Genomic DNA, 21,389 nt, shown 5'->3' with positions numbered 1-21,389 from the left:
GTTATATCATTTCATAATGGCGCGTGTGGCGCTCATGCAGTACATTTTCGGCGTGGCATGCAGATACATAACAATTCGACACACAATGTCCGCTCACATGCGCACAAGGTAATGATTAATGCGTATTGCATCTTTTAAGATATTACCAGGAATCATACGCAAGATATGTAATCATCTTTTGCACACAAAATAAATGCAAAATCCAACACACGAGGAGCAGTCGCTAGTGAAACATACAGAGAATGATATTTTATATGCTGACATGTAGAAAGTTCAAGTTTACTGGAGCGCTCTTTTGTATTAAAAGCAAATACATGTAAAAACGTAAACATAGCATGTCATGCACCTTCACTTCAATACTAATCACGCGTCTTGGGAAAAAAAGATATTTTCCCTAGGTTTTCATTGAGACCAGAAGTAACTGCATTGAATTTGTAGATTAAAAAGGATTCTCGGACCTCTCTTTCATGATGAGATATAAATCCAGATTCCAGTATTATGGCTGTAATGTTGTCAAAAGAATGGCCCGGAATCGCGACATGTTTGGAAAGCGGAAGGTTAGGCAAGCTTTTAGCATGTGATCTGTGGTTGTTGAATCGTAACCGGAACGGCAGTTCTGTCTGTCCAATGTATTGGAGTCCGCACACAGAACACTGGAGCAGATAGATGACATTGCTACTGTCGCAAGTGAAATCACCTTTTATTTTACAGTAAAAGTCTGATGATGTGCTTTTCACTACTGTAGTGGTGGTCATGTGATCGCACACCTTACAACGTGGCTTTTGGCAAGGGCGGCAGCCAGTTGAAAGAGGGTTAGTCATTTTAGATGAAGTTAGCAAGTCGTGCAAATTTCGCGACCTTCGGTATGCGACACGAGGTGGTTGTGGGAAGATTTGGGTCAGGCGACTGCTCTGCATAAGAATATTGTGATGTTTTCGGAGAATGCCGTTAACATTTGGTGCTGACGCGCAATGGGTTAGCACTAAAGTGGGGTTCGGTGATTGTCGAGTACGTTCATGTGAGCTAAGAAGATCTTAGCGCTCCATTACATCGGCGCGTTTTATTGCGTCGTCAATAATTTGCGTTGGATACCTTTGTCTTGTTAGGGCATCACGCAGTTTCCCGCAGTTGTCAACGAAGTCGGATTCTTTCGAACAATTTTTTTTAAAACGAAGTGCTTGGCTGTATGGTATACTTGTCTTACAGTGCATTGCATGGCTGCTCTGGAAATGGAGGTATTGATGCCTGTCAGTCGGTTTCCTATAAAGTTTAGTCACAAGTTTAGTGCCAGACAAGGACACTGTTACGTCCAAAAAATTTATCGACGATGCCGAATATGATTCTGTAAAAGAAATGGATGGGTGCACGCTGTTGAATTCTGCTATAAAGGACATAAGTTCTGATTAACCGTGGTGCCAGATGAAAAAAATATCATCTATGTAGCGCTTGTAACAAAAGGGTTTTAAGCTACATCTACCAATGAATTTGTCCTCAAGTAGTCCCATGAAAATGTTGGCGTAATTTGGGCCTATCTTGGTTCCCCTCGAGGTACCGCTCACCTGTACAAAATGATCCCCATTGAATTCGAAATTATTAAACTGTAGAATGAGCTTGGGCAGGACTGCCAGAGTGGAGGAGTCGACCGGTTTTGTAAATGATAAATCGTCGTATGCGTCGAGCACCGCACGGATACCATCTACATGGGGAATATTAGTGTACAAAGAAGCTACATCCATCGTCACCAGTAGGGAGTCATGAGGAACGTCAAGGTCGACAATATCTGTTAAGAAGTGGTTGGTGTCTTTTAGGTATGACGAAAATGTGGGCGGAATGACGTTGATTATGCTGTCGACATAGCGGGACAAAGGCTCAGTAACCGTTCCAATGCCTGACACTATTGGACGGCCGGGGTTTCCAGGCTTGTGAATCTTGGGTCAGAGATAAAATCTCCCTGCGATTGGGCTGAGGGTTACTAACGAGTGGCTTACCTTTTCGAATAGTTTTCCGTCTTTGACAAGTTCAGCTATGCTGTCTGTTACAATTTCTTTATATCTACAGGTAGGATCAGCGTCCAAACGTTTATAAAACGTGGTATCATTAAGTTGCCTTTCTGCTTCAGCGATATAATCACTTTTATTCATGACTACCACTGCTCCACCTTTATCTGTGGGCTTGATAACAATATCATGCCGGTTCTGCAGTGAATCAATTGCCTTCTTTTCATCTGCAGACAAGTTGTGCTTGAAAACAGTGCGCTTTTCGTACACCTTTAGAATGTCTTGTTGCACAGCGGATATACCTATATAGGTCGAGGTATTTATCTCGCTGAGTAGGCGGGGTCCATTGATAATGTGACGGCATATGCGTAGAAGAGGGCCGTTCATGAAAAAACTCCCGTAGTCTCATAGTGCGTGTGAATTTCTCCAAGTCTTTTACTAGCTGGAACTCGTTATACCCGCCTGTCGCTGGACAAAAGTTCAAGCCGCGCGAAAGCACTGAAATTTCTTTTTCAGATAAGGCAAAATTTGATATGTTGACGATGTTTGTTTGGGACGGAGCTTTAGCACTGGCGTTCACTTCTGGGGAGAACGCGGAAGGAACGTTATCACGCAGGAGCTTGTTAGATTTTGTAATTTCCACTTGTGCAGTCCTTTTTGCTCGATATTCATCTAATAAAGTGTACTGCAAAGGTGTTAAATCGAGAGTAGCACGCAGTTGTCGTTCCCTGTTCGTTAAGTCTTTAACGGATGACTGGTAATGATCAATGACAATTCGCGTGAGTTCTAAGGATGCTTTCTTTAGAGTATCCTTCCACATATTTGCGTTTCGGCTCGACATTTCAGACGTAGCAGGCCTTAAAGCGAGTCTAGGGCCTCTCGGAGGAATCGACGCTGCGACATAAGAACTTAAAGTGGACGCATGAAGTTGGTATCGGACGCGCTTGTCAATCAACTTTCTCAACCTAAGAAAACCGGTCGAGGATGTCACCATACCGTTTGAAGCAGTGCCTAGTCAGTTCTGCGTGGCCTTCGCTCTGTTCGCAGACTTGCTCCTTAGAGGGTAGTTGTGCGGCAGCCGGGTGCTGCCAGATGTCTTAGGGGGCTGTTTCGTTGTGGACTTGCTTCTATTTGTCCCGGTAGGGCAGTAGGTCCCGATGTGGATGGCAGGGCTGTGGACATTTGGCTTGCGGCAGGTTGGTCCAAGGAGCCGTCTTTCTCGATAGATCCAGTGGGCGCATGATCGCTCCAAGATGTAGACGAAACGTTCGTAGAAAAGCGGAAACACCGCTGCTGTATGTGGCTAGCCATCAGTGCAACGCCCTCGAAACTTGGGTGGACGCCGTCAGCTGCAAGAACACGTACCGATGGCTACCACTCAAAACCATGGTCGAGGAAGAAAACATGTCGCGAACGCCGGCAGAAATTTCGTAGACGGCTGTTAAAGCTGCACGCCTCACGGTTGCAGTGTCGCAGAGTGGCAGCGTTGAGATTCCCACGACGGCGGTTTGTGCATCGAGGAAGCAAAAGGCTGACGTAAATCCGACGTACTGTAGGACGTGCTTCAGCAACGAAGGTCAGTAGGTCTCGATACTTCTCAAAGGTGATGCGTCCTGTGCTGCGGGTCAAATCATTGGTCCTGACGTGCAGGATAAGTGTGGTAGCAGATGACGGCACAAAATCGACGAGGGTGCGGACATCACCAATAGTGGCGCCACACTGCGAAATGAAGGCTGGTGTGCCAACTCGAAAATGATCGAAGTGCTGGAACAGGTACTTGGTTTGTGAGTCTCCTATGACCACCGTAGTTACTGGAGTCTTTGGGAACTTCCAAGCGATGGTTTTCGTAGTGGCCCGCTCAGGATCCACAGTTATGTATGTTTCATAAAAGTCTTCCAGGATCCAGAAATATGTATAAGATGAGGTAGGGGCGCACAAACGAAAACAAAGGTTTATTTCCGGAAATAAACCTTTGTTTTCGTTTGTGCGCCCCTACCTCATCTTATATATATATATATTTTAAATACACAGCGCAACAAACATAGGACAAGCGAGCAGACGGGTAGTCCTAGTAGTCCTATGTTTGTTGCGCTGTGTATTTTTAAAAAATGAAGCACCAACTAGCTCAACTCACAGTTCTTTTACATTAATATATAGCTGCTGCTGTGGCGCCATAAAAATTAACATTTTGCGAATATTATATTGTTCTTTTAACGCGTTGTCTGCAGAAAAAAATTCGTGGGGGTGTTCGCGCCACACTTCTAAACTTACGCCTTTACAATGCATGTATTTGATCGTGTACGTGTGGCCTGCTGTACCACATGAGAAAGCGCAGCATCACGGCGTACACAAGTAGCCCGCACAGTACGTACTAGAGTTTGCACTTTACAAACACGTGAAAACGAAACTCCCTGGCTGCAGAACGACGCATGTAAAAATTCACTTGACAGGGCCAGCAGGGCTGCATGATCCGCGAGGATTGAGTTATCACCTTCTGCAGTTAAGTGGCGAACACCACATGAATAATACCAACTAAAACATCATCGAACAGTTTATATGACAGCTATTGCCTTTGTCTGCCGTTAATGACTGGTTCCATCACCAAAGCAAGACGTGACCATTGATGTTGCGTAGCAAAAATGTTGTCCATTTCTATTCTCCCCACTTGCAAAGTACAGAGGAAAGACGTTTACTGCCGACCACTGTTTTACATGTGGTGGTGTATTCACTTCCATTATTCTCTTCCAGCCGTTTACGGGTCCTGTGCAGAGATTCTGCTTCTTTCGAATTGGTTTCACCGTATGTACGTGTTATCACAAGGCTCCTGGGTATGTAGTGAGGGGGGCTTTCTGAACACTACAGACAGGCGCAGGTAGGGCCTATAGGAAGTTGAGGGAGGTATATGGGTAGTGGGTTGACGGAACAACAAGACTGCGCTAGTTCTGTTCTTTCATGTGTCTTGTGTCCATGTCTCCATAGCACTGCACATTTCCATGATGCCTCACTGAGTGGCCCACACGAAGGTATGAACTGACGCCTCTAGCTGACAGTGTAAAATTTGGGACCCGCAAGGCGCCCCTAAGGTAGAGACGAACTTTTGCACGTCTACGCCAGCGCCTGACACGTTTTTAAATAATGCGCGGTGTTAATGTGAACGTTTCAGAAGAAATAACATGAAAACCAACCAGCCAAGAAGTAAATTCTTGTTCAGAATCATGTCGCCTACATTTCGAAATGTATTATTAATGCTGACGTGGCGCCAATGTCTCTGTTCGAGATGTTTCGTTTAATTTATGGGGTTTCATGTCCCAAAACGACTCCGGGTATAATAGACTCCGTAGTGGAAAGCTCCGAAAATTTCGATGATTTGCAGTTCTTTAACGTGCAGTGACATCACACAGCACACGGGCGCTTTGCTTTCCACTTCCATCGAAAAGCGGCCGCCGCGTCAGAATTCGATCCCGCATCCTTGTGCACAGTGGTCAAATGCCCTACCCTCTGAACCACCGCGAATATATCTGTTTCAGAGGTGTATCTTCAAAAACTTCTCTACATTACTGTTCACGACAGCATATCGATAGAATTTTCACCTCAACAGGCCAACAGCCTTACTTTTTGCAGTGGATCACAAGGCTGCTATTCCTATACCAAATTTCGCGGAGTTCGCATGCCCAATCTAGGAGTTCATTACTCATGGAATAGCCAGCTCAGTCAAAACAACGAGTTTTGCGTGTGAATGGTGTTCTATAAGAGAAGAAAAATAGTCGCTTTATTTCAAACAAACCGACTGGTCAACATCATAAAGCTGCCACTTCAAACAAGGTTGTATAATACTTTTTATCCGTCTCAAAGGAAAGCACTACTGCCTGAGCGGTGACGCGCAATGCATAGCGCTAGAGAAGGAAGCCACTCACTCAAATTGCCTGTAGCACTCTGGGTATCGCCGGCGTGAAGAGCTCTTTCGGGGCAACGTTCGGTACAACTGCCGCCTCTGACCGCGCTGTTGTTGTTCTCCTCTAATGTGATGGCACATACCCACACAGGGGGATCGGCCAAGAATTGGGGTGCAGAGATATTAGATTTTGAGATGTATAACTACATCGCAAAAATAAATAGAAATAAATGCTTGGGAATAGAGAAGAAACTGTAAATATGAAAAACCAAAATAAAAAAAGAGTAAATACTAACGCACGCAGTAGGAGAATACTAAGATTTACATGTACAGATTAAAAATTCAAAGCATATTAGCAAGGTAGACGTTTTGTTTCTATTAAGAAGTTTTGAATGGCTTTAAAAACAGGCCTGTGGCTGTACCCAAGCATGGCGGCACCGAACGATATAATAAAATCTGGCTGCTCAAATTAAGACCCAGCTGTTGTAACGGCTTCTCTAAATACCGTTTTCTCATCATGGTAAAACGGCGGCAAAATATCAAGAAATGATCTATTGTTTCCGGTTCCCCGCAGAATGCGCAGACGGGAGAAAGCGCCAAACCAGACCTGTGCATATAGAAATTTAGGGGCGGAATACGACAGTGTAGCCTGGTTAGAGAGACCTCAGTCTGGCTTGATTGACATGATTTCCTATTCCAGGAATACTTGAGAAGCAGGTAGTCATCCGATGATAAAACAGATCCAGACTGCGTGCTTAATAAGGAACGCCTCCGAAATCGTGCTGCTGTTATGTACGCTGCTGCCGGGAGCATGGGCAACACAGGGGCATTCAGATATTCTTTAGCTAGTCTATCAGCAACCTCATTGGCTGTCACATTACTGTGGCCTGGTACCCACACTATATGCATGAGGCTAAAATGTGAGGGGAGCAATGAAAGAAAGGTGTTTAATATTAGCGAATCCATATTCGAAGAAAGCGACAAGCACAAGGAATAAGTCTGTAATTACAGCCACTGTTGAGTATGGTGGGTCTAGTTTGCGCAGAGCAAGCATCACCGCCAGCAACTCCGCCTGGAAAATTGGGGTAAAATCCGGAAGACGGACTGAAAAAGCCCAGTCTAAAAGCGGACAGTATATTCCAACGCCGGCCTTTTCGTGAAATTGAGAAGCATCAGTTGCTATCATTATGCTAACGGGAATACTCTGTAAATGATCTTCTAATAATCCATTTAAAATGTGAGGTGATAAGTGTTTTGCATTATTTGGGAAAATTTCATCATAGACAATTTGAACCGACGATGCACTTACTTTTGTTGGGAGGATGTTAGAAAGGACTACGTGCAAAGGTTGCAATAGATTTTGCACTGGAATTACCTGCGGGGTATGAAACCGAGGCCATCTGACTCCAAAAAAGGAGTCTGGCTCGCAACAAAAAAATGATAGGAAGCAGTGGAATTGTGATTCATATTTTTTAGATACGTCTGGACAGTCAAGAATTGTAATCTAGCTAACAACTGTGGTATTCGGGCTTCAAGGTATAATACATTGTTAGCCACAAATTTGGGGAGCCCAAGGCATAATCTAAGCGCTTCCCGCTCTAAAAGAACAAGCGGACGAATTTTGTAAGCAGGTGAACCAGAAAATAACACAGATCCAAATTCTGTAATTGGGCGAACATACATAACATAAATCATTAAAAGAGCGTCTCGCCGCATCCCAGTCCTTGGATTGCTTAACCTGCGCAACATACCCACAGCACGAGCCCCTTTCGCTGCAACATGTTCAATGTGATCCCTCCATTCCAAATGGTCATCGTAAACCACCCCTAGATGTTTCAAAGACTTAACTTGAGGAATCATTTCCTGCTTAAACGTTGGAGAAAGATTCACCGGATCCTGAATTTGGAAAACAAGGATAGCGCACTTTTTAAAGTTTAATGTAAATCTTAAGTCACATAACCAATTCTGAAGGGAGCTTAGGTACGATTGCAGGCGCCTGTTGAGGGATTGATTGTCAGGTGCAGCCGTAAAGAACGCGATGTCATCCGCATAGACATACGTGCGAACATCTTGATGAGTGGGAATTGAACTCATTAAAATGTTAAAATACACGGACGACAGAACTTCCCCTTGAGAAACACCTCTGGTTTGTTGATATCTGCCAGAATGCACACCATTCAATGAACAGTAAAATTGTCTGTTTTGTAGGAATGTGGATATCCACTCAAATAAATATTGTGGAAAACGTAGAGTTTCTAATCTGTGCAATAAAATTCGGGGCTCAACACTGTCATAGGCCTTCTGTATATCGAGAGTCACCAATGCAGCATGCATTTTTTTACGCCGCGCAAGAAGAATTCGACTCTCAAGGTCGGTATGCGCATTCCATATTGAACATTTTGCGCGAAATCCGATTTGACAGGGACTAAGAATATATTTTGTTCCACAAACTCGGTAACCCATTGGAGTACGACCCTTTCAATAAATTTTACCAAGTTTGATGTTAAAGATATTGGTCTGATATTGTCCAAAGTATAGCCACCACCATTATATTTCATAAAGGAATTACTTTGGCTAGTGTCCAGTCACCAGGTATCCAAGAATGAATAATTGAGTAATTTATCAATTCTAACAAGGAATTTGGAGACACCTCAAAGAGGATCTTTAACATTTTTGACGTTACTCCGTCAGGGCCAGGCGCAGCAGCTGGCAGTGTCATTACAATCGAAGAAAGCTGAGAAAATGTAATTTTAGGAACATCCTTAACCGTATCTACTGGGCCTACAAACATAGGGGATTTGGGAAGTGTTGACAAAAAACGCTTTTCTAAACCTTTAGCGATGTTTTTTATTGTTTTAAGAGCCTCTTTAGGAGTCGAAACAAATGAGGGTAAATTTTTTGAGACAGGAATCTTTTACCGTGATTTTAAAAACCTGAAAAGTGCACGTCGGTTATTAGGTTGTGAAAGGTAATTGAAATGCTCAGTATCATAATTATCTTTCGCTTGTTCGACTGTGCGTTTAAATATAGCTGCAAAAAAATTATAATCATGCCAATTTTTGGGGCACTGGTTGTGAAGGAGCTTCTTCCATGCAGCCTTTCTTCTTCTATAATCACGCGAACAATCTGCATTACACCATTTTGTTGATGTATTGCCTTTTGATGCACGTACTAAGAATTCACACTTCTTACGACAGGATGCAATAGCCTGGCATATTTTTGCGATTTTAACTCTTCCGTAGCTTCAACCACTGACTCAAGAGACGAAATTAAAAATGAGTGAAACTGGTTATAATTAAAGTATGATTTCAACTGAGATGTCGGCGGAGGTAAGCGGCAGTTAACCTCAAAAACAATAGGTATATGGTCGCTAGAGGTGCCACCATCAACTGTCGACCAATTGAGTGTAGAAACACTACACTGCTGGAACAAGTTAAATCTATCACAGATTGACTGTGAGCACGTACAAAAGTTGGTAAGCCAGAATTAATGCAGTTAAGGTTATTGCCTGAAAGCCAATCCTATAGACGCTTGCCGCAGGGATCCGTCTTGTAACCCCACAAAACATGGTGCGAATTAAAATCTCCAGCCAAAATAATCGAATTTTGACAATTAACTAGTAGGTGGTCTAGAGATCTGGTGTCCTGAACACCATGAGGGAAATAAACATTCGCTAATGTAAACGGACTGAACCCTGGAATTTCAAAATCTGAAGCCAATAATTCAGAATCTAAAGTAGAATATTGAAAAGAAATCTTAGCCCTATGACAAAATTTTGAAGAAACTAGAATTAGTAATCCACCACCTCTTGACTGCCGATCTTGTCGGAATGATCGATAATTTTGTAAGTGAAAATGTTTTTCAGCTGCAAGCCAAGTTTTTTGCAAAACAATTATGACTGGATTCTGTTTAGAGAAAGATAAACTAAATCTGTAGTAGCTGGAAGAAGAGATCTACAGTTCCACTGAAGAACTTTTAACGTTCCTATGGTTATGTAATCCGGGCAGCAGCAACAGCCTGCCCCAAAATGTTTTTCTTTGGTCACGGCCGGTCTCGAGGGAGAGAGCGCTTCTCTTCTCTTACGGCCTCTCCAATGGGGTCTGTTTCCACCGCCCGCCGCGCCTCGGTGGGGTCGCCACCGCCCCACTGCTGCTCCTCCGCTACAGCCGTTCACGCGCAAGGGAAACTCGCGCTCGCTTTTAGCTTCGCTCGCGTCAGTTGCAACCGGCAGGTCCTGACATTTCGCCCCTTATGGTTTATACGCAGTCCATCATCAACATCGAACATTTATCGTGTACGAGGAATAAAATACAGTCAACAATCCGCCCACGTGTGCGCTCCTTCTTCAGTGCGGCCATGCACGGTCGAATGAAGCTTCGGGAACACTTCAAAATTTTTTACCCCTAAGTTTTGTACAAAAATAAATTTACCAGGCTATGCAATCTGCTTTTGAATGTTTTAAGCAGGTGTAGTGCGACCTGACTTGAGTGCATGGTGAACCGTTGGGTGGAGATTCTGTCAACCGCTACCGTTTTCATTTAGATCAGAAGAGGCACCATAAAAAAATCATGACGCGTCTCAGATTCAGAGTAAAGAACAAAAATTTACTCATATAGTAAAAATTTCACTTGTCTAGTGGAGTGGGCTGTTCTAGCTTCGTTCAAAACATATCAGTCAGTTGAAAGACAGAAGATGTATATGTAGTCTCGCGACTACTTTTAATCAATGAAATGGGCATAAATAGTTAAGCAGAATCGAAAAGAGCGGCAAACAATAAAAAAATTGTCCTTCAAAGTTACACATTCATCAAAATGCGACCTGCGTCTAGAAAATTCAGGCTCAAAATCTTCCTGCACGGCTTGTACACATAAGGAGTTGGCCTCTCGGTCTTCTCTGTCACTTTCCTGGCATAATTAATTGAGAAGAAGAATTCTGAGAAATTTTTCAAATATCAAAGAAGCGGACCTAATCACATAGCTGTTGTCAATTCCTTTCGTGCAACTCAGTGTTGAGTTCTGAAATGCTGACTGAATCAGGATCTTAAGTACTTCGAGAACATTTGTGTGTAGTAGGTGCATGGCAGCTTTTTCAAAAAAAAAAAAAGCTTGTCCAATAGGGCAACAAGCTCTGGTTTCGGATAATGCAGTCCACTAGAACATTGTCCTCGTAGAAGAGCGTACTACATGGGGCTGCTTCTTTCCCTAGTTTCAAGAAGAATAGCGCAAGCGTCACACCCGAAGTTGATTAACTAAACGATATGTCCAGCGACGTAAGGTGAACCGGAATATGTGGCAGTGGGAAATGGGATGGTAGGAGATGCCATCACGTCCTTCAGTGCCTTGATTTTGCTCTCAGATGAAACGCCCGTCTTGACAATGTAGTCATGTGCCGCTAACATTTACGGCCCTCGCATCTAGCATATGTCATTCACTTCCGCACATTAACCTATACTTTCCCGAAGAGAGCCTCAATGGGTCGCTGTATATAAGGCTTGAAATGAGTCTTCAGTGAGAGTGTCCTTCTTTAACGCTTTAGAAGTTTCTTGCATACTTTCGATATAGCAGGTGAACTCATTTGTAAGTCACTGCATCGAGTATCACCTTCATCATTTATTGGCCTTTTTTTACCACTTCGAGCGCAAGTGGTGTCATGAATATCAAACCGTTTTTTGTTTTCATAATAAGCATAATATCATGTAAAAATGTCATTAAAACAATGTTTATTTGCAAAATTAAAATAATGTTTATAATACCACACATTTGCCTAATATATGAATTGTAATAACATTTAAAACTCAACCCTACAACGTTTACATTGACTGTTATACTAATAATTTATATTATGCAAGCATTTCGCAATTTACATTACATTTTTATGAAATTATTTTCATCTTCGGTGCTACATGAATGGTTTCGCATCTAGCGCTGAAAGACGGTTTTGCTGTTGCAGACGAGTTGCTGTCATCTTAGCCTTGAAGAAGCTTCGATGTGATCACTGCTCATTCAGTTTTCTTTTTGTTCCTATTCTTGTACAGGCTTGGGGAAAATTCGGATTAAAATGGACAAAAGTAGCTACCGTGCCGCAACGTATGTCATACTTGTCGAACGTTTGCTGAACGACAGTGTTTTTTATATCCGTTCACGTGCGGTACGTTGACGACATGCCGCTGCAGCATCTACCATCTGTGCTTTTTAATTTCGGGGCTGCATTCACCACGAAACTCGCGAGCGACAGTGCGAAACCAGGCAAAAGCCACCCGCCGCCGCTGAAGCAGACGCGGAGCGAACAGTGAGCAGGTCGCGCCCCTTGCGGTGGCGGAGAGCGTAACTCAAGGAGAAAAGTTCCCATTGTTCCCGCGGCGATTGAGAAGGCCGTAAGAAAGAGCGCGCGCTCTCTCTCTCGAGACCGGCCGTGCTTTGGTTTAGAGCCTAGCTGTTGCTTTTTTGATTTTGCCTGTGGGCGAGGGGATGACGGGTTTGCCAACGGGGATCCACTGCGTTTTAGGATTCGCGTATCTGTCTCTCCCATATCTGCATCATGAGCCTCGTCTGACTTGTCGGAATTTTGCATAGGTGATGCGGAAAGAGACTCATTTTGCGAGCAAGATATTGCAGCTAATGAGTGCTGCACTGATAGTGAATGCCCAGGTGCCGTAGGAGAAACCGTAGCAGTTTGCACAGCCTGAGAAATGAGCTGCCAGAACGTTGGATATGCATTCTGGGACTGTTGTCACAATCCTATCCACCATTTTGTTCATAGTTGCTTCCACAGCAGTTATTATGGCTTTAGACATCGAGGAATCTAATAATGCTCCAGAACGGGCAGACACACCTGCATACCCATGAGCTCTCTCTTTAATTTCTTGAATTGCCTCACGCCTCAAGCAACGTTTTCGGTCAATAATATCCAGAATTTGCATTTCATGCGCTCTAGAAGGACATTCCAAAGAATTTGCTGAGTGAAGTCCGCCGCAAAGACAACATTTGACATTTTGATCAGAGCATAAGTGCGCTTTATGGGCATCGCCGCATTTGCAACACCGCAAAGTGGATTTGCAACCGCCAGCAGTATGGTCATAACGCCAGCAGTTGTTGCACTGCAGATGCTTTGATGGTAGGGGATCCACTCTGTATATTAAAGGCCACGCTTATCTCTGATGGACAGACTGTGCCTGCAAAGGTAGCAATAACCGATTCTGTCGGCACACGAACATTATTGACCTCCCGGCTACAGCGATAGACCGCAACAACGCCTGCCGCGGAAAGAAGGTCAAGGGTTTCTTCTGGACTTAAGGAATCTACACCTCGGACTAGACCTTTTGTGCAGGCTAATGCGAAGGGATAAAACTGCTTACATGATGAGATGCAAAAGTAGAGCATTTTAGCAGATCCTTTATACATGACAGGTCTGGTGAACGGCAAAGAATCCCGCCGCGACCAAATTGGCGCACCTCGGCTATTCCTTCGTAGAAGGAAGTGGTTTCCTGAAGGGCGGCTCGAACAGCTTCTGGGTTGTTCATTTTAATGACGCCACCATCCTTAGGAACGAGCGCCACAAGGATGTTGCGGACACCGGAGCTCTGAAAAGCTTCCAAAGGCAGATCATCGGCCAGAAGGGAAGCCGACCAAGGGGAGCGCCCTTGGCCGGGTGACTGTGTCGACATTACCTTAAATTGACAACGCCACCGCGTGCGTTAGTCACAGAGAACAAAAGAAGCAAAGGGGAAAGACAAAATCAGGACCAGCAACCCAATACTTAGCCGATCGTCAAGCGAGCTCAGGAATATCATGCGCTGCTCGCCGCAACAAATTCGCACGCGGCTCGCGGTCAGCGTGGTCAGCGGTCAGCGCAACAACAACGGTTGTTGTTGCGCTGACCTCTGACCCCGCTGACCGCGAGCCGCGTGCGAATGTTCATTCCTTCTTCCTCCTTCCTCTCGCGTAGCCTACCTTTTGGCCAGGCTACGCAGAAATTAAGAAAGTTGTGCTGCTCTGGTTTGGAAATAAAAATACAAATGCAGTATGATTTGTTTTCTTGCAAGCTATATGTCGGATAAATGGCTAGCCCCCTTTCCCCTCCGCACTACCACGTGCACGAACTCGGTAGATTAAGAGTGCAATATGGACAAGGAAAAGGAAGAAAGGCTCGGTTCTATAGGCCACGCTATAGGCCTGATGGCAGCGAGGTTTCGGAGAAGCATTTTATTAAGCATGCAAACTGAACATATTTTAATATCTGATGATTTCCTGCACCTTAGATATTTTTGTAGTAGGAAATTATGCCACTCACGACAACATCTCTCTAACAAGGCTGCGTTGCCGTATCCCAACCTTAAATTTTTATCTTCACAGGTCTGGTTCTCCAGCCTGCGCATTTTGCGGTGAACTGGATTTTGTTTTATTGTTTTGCCTCACCACGTTGAGAAGACGGTTATTGGAATAGCCGCTGCAACCACTTGGACATAGTTTAAGCAGTCCAATCTTATTGTCGTTTGGCGCCACCATACCTAGGTGGAGCCACAGGTGTGTTTTTACTGCCATTCAAAACGTGTGACTGGAATCTAAACTTCTGCTTTGCTAATATACATTTTTTTTAAATCACGGCTACAGATCTCGCACCGTTCCATCCCCCCCCCCCTCCCTCCTTCGTATGTTGGTATTTATCGTTTTTATTTTGGTGAATCTTATTTCCGTTTATTCTCCCTTCCCCAGAATTCGTTTTATTTTTGGCGATCTAAGTGTACATATCTAAATATATCTCTGCTCACCAATTCTTTTTTTTTTGTGATGTTTATTGCCTCAGGGCATAAAAAGAACGTTATGACGGCTGAAGGGTGCGGTCAAATAAATGAAAAAAGGTTAGCTGATGCAATAAAGTCGAGGAGAGAACGATGATGCGGTCCCTGCGTCCAAGCGGCATATGACTGCGGATTATGGGGGGAGAGGCCAGCTGCCACCAGGGGCCGGATCCGCGTCGGCTTCAGTGCTGGACGTAATTCCCACAGCAGGTGATGGATGTCAACTTCTGTATTTCTGGACTTGCAGACGGGGCACCCAGGGTGTGGATACAAATACCGAAATTGAGGCCACTTTCGAATCAATGCCAGTGTTAGGGCCAGCCCAACTCTAATCCTCCGAAACGTCACCTCCTCTGTACGGGTTATACCACGGAGGAAGCTTACCATACACGGAGGTATAAGAGCACGTGTACAGCGTCGGAGGTGCTCTTTTTTTTTTTGTTAAAAGTAGGGTAGCATTGTCCAATTTTATGAGGTTTGACGATGTCGAGGTTGAGGTTGAAATGCGGGTCGCAGAATCCGCCTGGCTTAAAGCACTTAAAAGGTCACGCGGGGTCCATTCAATACGAATTGGCTGTGCTATGCGAGCCGCTAGACTGTAGGTTTTGGCAGATTTCTGGGCTACTACTAACGCGTCTAAATGGCTTTGTCACCTGGAGGGCATCAGTGCGTATGACAATACGGGCCGTGGGGAGCATTGGAATGGCGGTCATAGAGCGAAGCGCTTCTCGCACTGCAAGCAGTTCTGCACAAAAAAGAAAATGGAGGTTCCGGTAATTGAAATGTTGATGTCTTGTTCTGTGAATACTTACTGGGGCAGTAAACTGCAGTTGTCACTTCGCAGGCTTGATTGCTTGCGTCGACGTAAATTATAATGGAACCTTGTGGCAAGCGGGCGTCTTGTTCCATAATTCGGTCGCGAAGTGACGACGCTGTTTCCTGTGTTCTCGGTCGACGTAAATCAGTTGGCTTGTTATCGCTCAGCTGTACAAAACGCCAAGGAGAAAGAACTGACAGTGGCGGTGGTAGTAGTGAATGGGACGAAGCATAAGCCCTCAGAGCGCACGTTGCGTGAGAGGGCGTGCATCACGTCGTTGCTGCACCAGCTGATCTATGGTGTTTAGCTGTGCGTTTTCTTGGAGCGCCACGATTGGTGTGATGCGAGGGAGGCAGGTGACGACCCTCATTTCCTGTCGATTTATAGATTCAAGTTGATGCTATTGTGCCCTAGTCAAATGCTGAAATTGGGCAGTGATAAACAAGGCGCGGTTGCACAACTTCCCGCACCAACTGTCTTGCAACATCTGAGCAAGCGCCGCCCGTTTTTGGAGCAATACGTCTGATCAGAGCCAGAGTCTGTAACCCCTGTTTTTTAGCGTGATACGGCCATCAAGTTCCAGTTCCTAACTCATGAATCGTTAAGCCCAATACTTTTGCTGTTGAACTTTCCTTAAGTGGGGTTCCGCATAAATGTAAGCTGATAGGCGTTTCTGCTAGTTTACGCCCTCCCCCCCTCCCCCCCCCCCCTCCCAGCGATAGGCGACTGATATGAACGTAGTTTTGCTGGCGGAAAGTTCAATGCCAATAGAAGATGCATATGTAGACTAAATATCTAAAGCTGATTGCAGGGTAGCGGATTGAGTCAGTAGGTCGTTGTGTGCGCTCCACACCGTGATGTCATCAGCGTATATTTGGAATTTAACATTAGACATTTCATGTAACCGCCATTCAAGGGAGATAAATGCAATATTAGACTATGTTGGTGACAACACTGATCCCTGGGGAAGGCCGCGAAGTTCGCGGCACAAATAATCCTATGGCATCGCCACTGAGGCGTATTGCAAATTGTCTACATTCAACGAAAATTTTTACAAAATTGCATACTCTAAGTGGTAAATGGAGCATGTCAATGGAATTCAGAATGGCAGCATGACTGATATTATCATAAGTCTTTTCGACATCCTCGGCGGGGACAGTGCGTACATTGTGGCTGCAGATGGATGATTGATAATGCTGACGACGCAAAGACAGCCAACCCGTCTTCTGTGCCTATATAGATGGTCGAAAGCCAATTTGGGTCAGATGGTGGAAACCGCGATCTTCAAGCCACCACGAGATTCGTGTGACGAGCATTTTCTCAGCAAGTTTGAAAATAGAGGGTCGGCACGCTGATCCCTCGCTGGCAGCCATATTTTGTTCGCTCCATCCGTTCGCTTTGGTTCGCTTCATGTCCGTCCGTAAGCGCCCGCCCGTTCTGTCCGCGCTTTTCACGTTGTAATCTAGTGTGCTATGCTTGGACCTTTCTTCTGTCCCTGGTGGTGTCTGTTAGCGACGCCAAGAAGCGTATTCTGACAGCCGAGGCGTAGCGGGGCCCACCAGCCGCGCTGCCTAGCGCAGTTACAAACTGCTCTACGAGTCGTGCATGGGCCCCTCGTCGATCCGCGCAGCGTCATCCCTATCCACAGTATCCAGAGTTTTGTAATGTGCAGAATTTGTTTTTGTCTGTGTGCCTTTGCTATTTACTTGAACGACTATGAGAGATGATCGCGAGTTTGTTTGCTTGGTTTGCGCATTACCGTCGCTCATCCCACTGGTAGATACTTGTTGGTGAAATGAGCGAGGATGCAATTTATTTTGAGATGAAAGAATCGTGCGTAATCTGACGTAAGTTGGAATGGCGCATAGCACTTTCCAGCCTATGCCGTCGACGCACTTGTTGGCACGGGTCTCGGAAATAATCGAGGGCTGCGTAAAAAAAAATGTCATGGTAATTTCTGCTTCCAGTGAGTGAAGATTGATTTTTGTGCGATAGGCGATAAAGAGTTAATAAACTATTTGTAATTAATTGATCAATTGATGAAATAAAGAAAAAAAGGAAATTGAGGGTTTAAAGGTGTCAAAATGCTAGAATGAAAAACTAGTGCTTGGTGATGCTAATGAAGAAAATTTAGAATGTGTAATTGATTAATTGAAATAATTGAAGAATGCGTTCAGAGGTGTCAAATTACTCAGTGTGGAAAGGCGATTGTTGCTGACCCTGAGTATTGGTGTATAAAAATATAAAACATTAAATAAAATAAAGAAGCAAATGATAGAAATATAAAATAAATAAAAGCTAAAAATTTAAAACTTGAAGAAAACATCGTGTGTGTGTGAAAGAGAGCTATCGTGTCATACCCATAACGACGGAGCTTAAGTGTCCCTTTAATTTTTTATAACAATATTATATAATATAAATCTGACTTTATGAACACAGCGCCAGTTGCACCCAGCACATACACTTCGCAGTAATGTTCCTCGAAGCTCCCATGACAGCGCTTTCATATGAGATTAAGGCTTGAAATGTCTACTATCTGACAGAGGGAATAAACAAGAAATTGGCATATTTACAAAATCAACTAAATTTCAGGTGGCTGTCAATTGGCGAACCATCGGGGGATTCGACAAAACACATAAAGGGGAAGCGCACGATTCGTTATTTTATCGGCCGCGCTGGCAGGTATGAAGGCACAGAATGCAAACCTGAGCTGCGCGCTCTGGACGCGGACCGGACTTCGCATGCATTATCACGTGATAACATCTTTCGAAACTGGCTGGACATGAGCATATTACAACACACTAGTGGGATGTCATCTTTTCCTGCTTTACTAGACGCCGCGGGTTTGGCAGCCGCTTTTTGCAGAGTGAAGCACACACCTCGGGCGCACTAGACAGCCGTATTGCTCTCTGCACCAAGCACTACCATTTCGAACGACTGTGGAAAGTAGTTTCGGTAATCATGCCCTTGTCCGAAATCAAATACACAATGGTAAATGCAAAACTACGTACAAAAGGTTTCAAAGAACGCATTTGAACTATAGCGTTCGTTATACATGCATTGCTCCTTCCCCGTGTCCTCCACCGAAGCATCAGCTTATCCTTCAAGTTAACAAGGCTATATAGCACGCAGAACAACCTTGCCGTTTTAGGTGATAGCAGGTTCTGTGAGCTAGCTCCCAGTCAGAACGACGTGAAGTAATGCTTTAAATGATGCAAGTGACACTTGTAAAGCCGATTAGGATTGCAAACGAGCAGTCGCATACGCGCGTATACCTTGTTTCCGCGCGCGTCTATGACGGTGCGCTTGCCGCAGAAGGGTACGCAGCAATATGCTGGCATCATTCCGAATAGAGCTTGGTGCAAGCAGCGACTGCTGTGATGTTAAAAAATGAAACAATCGCTTGTGATCTTCTAATGCACCTTGCAGTGCAAGCACGGGTTCCACGAAGGCGCACGTTGACAGCGTACTCGATGGGAGGCGCAGGCGGACTGAACAAAACATGGCCGCCGCGCACAGTTTCTGTCTCTTTCACTAGATGGCGCTAACTTTTGTAAAGCCACTATTGTTGGCGTTAAGGATATAGGACAAAAGTTGTTAAGGTCTGTTGGCGTTCCCTGTGTGTGTATGTGGCATCTATTAAGAGGACAACACCAACATCAACAAATATCCCTGCATCCATGGGCTTGGCCAATTCCCTTTTGTGGGTATGTGCAAACTCTTACCAGGATAACAACAATAACCACAACGACGTTCTAGACCACTTGTTAGAGAATGACATTTCCTTGGTTTATTGAGGAATTTCTGTGCGAGTTTTGGCAGTGAACTTGTTGTGAGAACAGAAACTTCTGTGGTTACGACAAAAAAGTACTACAGAAATACAGAATACAGAAAAGTACGACAGAAAGAACTGCAGACCTATAGCAAAGTACTGGCAAAACTACTGAAAATTCTGACGTTTACGACAGAAGTACTGTGTATTTTGTTGTTTTTTTATATTTTGATACAGTTTCGTAGTTTTTTCGAGTGGGAATACTACAATACTATTCGTTTATTCATTGCCATTGTCGCGGACGCAAGATCAGTTGTTGTACTTGTTCAAAACTTTAAACAGTCCTTAGGCTGAGCTGGTGGAAACAGCGAAAAAAGCATGAACTACAAGACGCCATGCACATCTATCAACTCTAACAGTTTACACTGGTTCCGCTATGCCATAGGTATAAATAATATCCCACTTTGCCACACCGTTATAACCTTGGCGGCATCATCCACTTCATCTTTCTTTAGTTATTTGTGCGCGCAACCGCCTACGTGATTCTAGAAACACGCTCAAAGTTTGCATATGTCGTTTTCGATATGTAATCCTTTATTTTTATGGTTGCGAATCCAAAACTGAACTTCCAAAACCCAGCTGCTCTGTTTACATCGTAAGTTCACCTTTCTTTTGAAAAAAAGTTACAGGACTACGCTTAAGTCTGCGTAAGAGCGGAAATGGCGAACGCCACTTGCAGGACTGTTTTCGCTGCCCATAATGTCATCATCATCACTGTGGCTACCGTGATCATTATCAAGCAAATGCACTGTCATTGTCGTTGCTACTATCACCATTATCATTGTCACTGAGAGCATCCTCGTTGTAATCGCTGCTGTTACTCTCACGTTAGGCAAGGAGAATTATGATCTATTTCTCACGAGTCCGGCGGGGCCTCCCGGAATTCAGATATTTGTGATTCTTGGCAAATGCTGGCTTATACAGCGGGCTTGCATTATGCAGCCCGGTGATTTCAGGCATGAGCTGTCCCTTTTCCTCTAGAGCTTTTCCATACAATAAAGAAATAAAACTCTGGCACGGCTTTCTTCCGCTTGTTATTTTGGAAATAAATATATAGTTATGTTCTTTTGATGTGATGCTGAATTACCAGTCTTGGGGTGCGTTCGTTAAGCAGATGTCTTGAAAAAAGAAAAAATAAAACACTTCACTTTATTCCCTTAAAGGCCCCCAGGATTGGGGGTATTACATAAGCGGTGGTGAAACATAGAAACAAGAAAATTTTATATGAATGGAATATGCTAAAAATTTTCGCGGTTAAACCCAGTCGAAAAAAAAACTACAGAACTATGTCAAAAATACGACAGAATATTCTGTAGTTCTAACGTCAGATTTTCCTGTAGATTTGTAGTACTTTTCTGTAGTAGCTTTCTGTTGTCTGTAGTTCTGTCGCACTTTTCTGTTGTAACTAAAGAAAGCTCTGATGTTACTTTAGGAAGTTCTGTTGTCACAACAGGTTTTCTGTCAAAAACCGCACATACATTCTGTCGTAACAACAGAAAATTTTCTGTAGTTTTTTTTTTCTACTGGGAAGGTAGCAGCTACACATTTGAGTATGTAGAAGGACAGGTGATTGTGACGATGTCATGTGGAAGGCCGTTCCAGTCGACTGCTGATCGGGGAAGGAATGATGCCGCAAATATGGTAGTGCGGGAACGTGGCCGGACAACTTGAAGGGGATGACCGATGCGGAGCGGAAGGCGTGCGGGAGGGTTGATGTAGGGCGCGAGATTAGCTTTTAAAAAACTTGTAAAATAAGCACATACTTGCGATTCGGCGGCGATAAGCTAGGGTTGTTAGTCCAGATTCCCTTTTCAATCACAATATGCTCGCGTTGTACGAGTAGAATGAATGAATGAATCTAGTGGCTCGATTCTGAACAATTCTAAGGAATTTGTTAGATATACTTGGTTAGGGCTCCAGATGGGCGCGGAATATTCAAGCTTATACCGGACAAGTGATTTGTAAGCTAGTAATTTCAGGTTACGTGGCTCATGACGCAGATGAAGTTTTAGGAATCGAAAACTTCTGTCAGCAAATTATATTATATTAACGCG

The 21,389-nt window shown here is 44.2% G+C and overlaps 1 pseudogene; it reads right to left on the bottom strand.

Moving 5' to 3' along the window:
- Window positions 1–300: 300 nt before the first annotated feature.
- LOC146179571 (uncharacterized) overlaps window positions 301–21,389 on the bottom strand; it is an 84,413-nt pseudogene continuing 63,324 nt past the window's right edge.

Source organism: Amblyomma maculatum, chromosome 9, assembly GCF_055883805.1.
Source record: "Amblyomma maculatum isolate TAMU_Amacu chromosome 9, ASM5588380v1, whole genome shotgun sequence".
Lineage (NCBI taxonomy): Eukaryota > Metazoa > Arthropoda > Arachnida > Ixodida > Ixodidae > Amblyomma > Amblyomma maculatum.
This window is presented reverse-complemented; position numbering and strand designations above follow the sequence as displayed.